Genomic DNA, 4,074 nt, shown 5'->3' with positions numbered 1-4,074 from the left:
AGTCCCATCCCTTCTCTGTACCTTTATAGCCTTATAAGGGTATAGCAAGAGTCTCTCTCAGATTCACTGGCCTATTTGAGGGGAGAGTGGAGTGGAAGTCCGAACATCACTTATTGAGATCATCGTTAGCAACTCCCTTAACTGTATCCAATAATAAGGATGGGAAAATATGATTTCATGCATGTTACCTATATATCAATCCGAAGATGAATATATATTGTGTCTCTTACTACTGACTCGTATGTAATGGATTATTTAAATTTAAATCGTTGAGTTTAGAAAAATATATATTAAATATTTGAAAATTAGAGTGGTAAGGAACCTGTATTAGATAAATATACTAGCCAAATTATATCACAAAAATACAAAATTAATTATTAAAAACCATATTAAAAATAAACTTGCCAAACAAAATTACCATGTTAAGCTTGTTAAGTGATAATTCTTTAAATCTATAAGATATTCTCTAAATATTAGGCAACCACATAGATAAGATATTTACCAAATATTAGGCAATCAAACAGATAAAATATTCCCCAAATATTAGATGATCAAACGATAAGATATTCCCCAAATATTCGGCCAAATATTCGACCATCAAACCGATAAAATATAGAAGCATGAGGACGTTTCTCTTGGGGTAGTTAGGGTAGCTAGTGAATTTGTTTTCCTTACTGCACAACGTTAGCATGAGGACGTTTCTCTTGGGGTAGTTAGGGTAGCTAGTGAATTTGTTTTCCTTACTGCACAACGTTTTGGCCAAGCAAATTGCTCTACTATGAGTAAGTTGGTTGTGTCGAGCCCAGCGGTCAGCTCGCAATCCAACCAAACATAAACACGAACCATGCTGAAAAATGAAGCAATGACAAGATTAGTTTCATCAGGAAGCAATGACACGATTAGTTTCATCTTGTGGTCTTCTGACATACTAACTATGTGTTTGGTTTTTCTTGATGCCCTTCTAACACAGGTAAGATATTACTCCTCCAGTTGCAGACATTCTAATCCTATCGGATCACCATGACACGGGCCGCAGACACACATGCTTAGCTAAGCTCACATGTCGATATCGTGCTTTTGTTAGACATTCCCTCATTCATAGGGTTCCTGCTACACATGTTATCACCAATTTTCTTATTATTAACTCAATAAAATGTGATTTCAACCCAACAACAATATTGGACAACGACACCAATCACAATTACACGTAGTTGGTGGAACTTGATTTTGTATTGTCACGTAGTTGGTGGAACTTGATTTTGTAACTTGATTTTGTATTGTAAATTTTGAAAGGTTTCAAAAATACGATGAGCATAAGTTAAGTGAAATCCTTGATTTTACTCATATTTATTTAACAAAGTCAACTTGATTTTGTATTGTAAATTTTGAAAGGTTTCGAAAATACGATGAGCATAAGCTAAGTGAAATCCTTGATTTTACTCATATTTATTTAACAAAGTCAATTACAGTTTAAAAATGCTAGAAGTTTTATAATTAATTTAAAATTAATATAAATAATAAAACATAAATCATAATAATATTTTGATTTTTGAAATTATTATAAAGTATGTCAACATATCTATTTAATAATGTGTATAAGAAAATAATGTAAACAAGAACCACAAATAGCTTTTTTGAAAATTTTCGTTGATATGAGACTTTCATAATATTAGGGAAATGTAAAATTTTATGTGTTCAATTTCTAATTGAAATACTTATTTTTTTAAATAAAATAAAACAAAAATATTTTATATTATAATAAAAAACTAAAATGAATATATATATATATATATATATATGTTAATTTTAATTATAAATATTATATAATATTAATAATATTATTTTTAACGTGTTTTTAATGTTATAACTAAATATGAGTGGCAACAATTGTCACACACTTGCAACAACTATAATACACACTGGGTCAACCCCAACCCCATGAGAATTTCTTTTCAGATAACTTGCTAATTTTTCGGTTATAGGGACTACCGGCTGCATGCAGCACTTGTTAAAGATGGTTTCCATGCCATATGGAGATCCATTTGGTTTTATTGCACCATCATCGAAACATGGTGAGGTTGTTCCATAATTTCATCACATAGATCTTCAACATTCCACTACTCAGGTAATTGAAAATTGAATATAAAGTTAATTTATTTTAGATTATTTAAATCATTTTTTTATTGTAATTATATAAACCATATTTATTAATTAATAATTACATCTTCTTTAAAATTGAATATATTTCGCTACAGGTTTTCAAATTTTCTCATAATTCACATCCATTTGACTCTGATCCTAATCACACCTGATAACCAACATGTATGTAATTTTAAAATAGTGTTATGGATGTTTTATTTTTCTAGTTTTGACTTGTATATATGTGTGGACTAATGCTAATTTAATATATTCTTTTTGAGAGAAAGATATTCAATTTGGGGATGATTTTGAAATAGTGTTATGGATGTTTTATTTTTCTAGTTTTGAATTATATATGGAATAATGTTAATTTTTTTTTTTTTTTTTTATATGATGATATTCAATTTGGGGATGATAATAGTCATTCTGGTGATAATGGTATTTAATCTAGTGACAATGATAGCAGTAAATCCAGTGAATTTTGATGTTTTATATGTGAGGACATGAATTTTTGATGAGGAGCATCCAGCTCAGGGAGGACATGGCTGGGAGTTTGTCTCTTTAAAACAATTTGAGTTGCATTAGTTTTCATTTTCTAGGAATGGCTGTCTTAGCCAATGTTAATTTTTTTCTTACGTATTTCTTTTTACTTTTTTTAGTTTTATTTAAAATTTGTTTTAATTTACAAAGCAAGAAAAGACAGTTATTCATAAACTATTTTAATGTAACCACATTATGTAACTACTGGCAGTTTTGCTAACTGTCCAGTGTTCTCTACAAAACGAAAAGAGAAAACAACTAATGTAATCTTTTGGGCATCATAGAATTGAACAAAGAGAAAGCACAGAAATATTTTTTCTGAAGACAAAATCTGAATCCATACATGCGACAGCCCTAGAATGTTTCAATGTTTCCTATAGAATACTGTTGAATTGTGTCTCTTTTCCATAAGCACAATAAATACACACAGGTGAACAGTAAGCACCAAAAGCGAGGAGAGCTCCCAGACAAACAGCAGTGCAAACAGAGCAAATATATGAGGGAACGAGAAAGCCATTATCCACAGAGACAAGCTTCAGGTACAGACACAATTACATTTCCATTTCCCATTGCAAAATTTAAACAAATGAAATTATAGCATAAATATAGATATATATTTGTCAAGAAGTCGAACGTTACATCACATTGATCAAACGAACAATAAATACAACCAAGTCGAACGAACTAAAAAACCCTCACGAGGCCATTATAGGGCCGTTAAAGTACATACATAATTTATAAACAACAGAGTCGCAAACACACAGTGGAGCCACAGGCACACTGCCAAGAAATCACAAAATCAAGCCTAACCACAACTAGAGACTCCTAAACCCTAAGAACAAGTAAACCCTCAGTCAATAAACAGGAGGACACCAAGGAGTGACCCTACCCGGTTCAGGTGTAGGAGAGATGGTGTGAGGACCACGAACAAGCCGTCGCTCACCTGCATTGGCCAACCACTAGGCCATCAATAACAAGCACAAAAAAAAAGCTACAACTACAGTGAAGAAATGCAACCAGGACAGAGGGCAGAGTTGTGAGCACTTAGCAGGGAAGAGTCAAGCCTGTCTAAGTCGCCAGAGAAGCCACAGAGCCGAGGTCGTAGCCACAGAGTTGCTCGCTACCACGAGGAGCAGAGGCAGTGACTGTTAAACACAAGGTGAAGGCAACTAGCATAGAAGGAGGGCTTACCTTCGGGAGACTGTTGAGTGGAAGCCAGAAGCTGAGTGACTCCATAGCTGCAACCTGAGACAAAACCTAACAAATAATCAACCTGTGAAGCCAGCGCATGGAGAAGAAACAAATACACAAGAGCTGCAACTAAGAATACAAACAGAGCCGAGCAAAAGTTGACAGCATAGACCGATACTGAGAGTTTCACACCCAGGTCTAGAA

This window comes from Pinus tabuliformis, chromosome 2_1 (genome assembly GCF_031772625.1).
Source record: "Pinus tabuliformis cultivar Carrire ecotype Pingquan chromosome 2_1, CPIR1, whole genome shotgun sequence".
In the NCBI taxonomy this organism is placed as follows: Eukaryota; Viridiplantae; Streptophyta; class Pinopsida; order Pinales; family Pinaceae; genus Pinus; species Pinus tabuliformis.
This window is presented reverse-complemented; position numbering follows the sequence as displayed.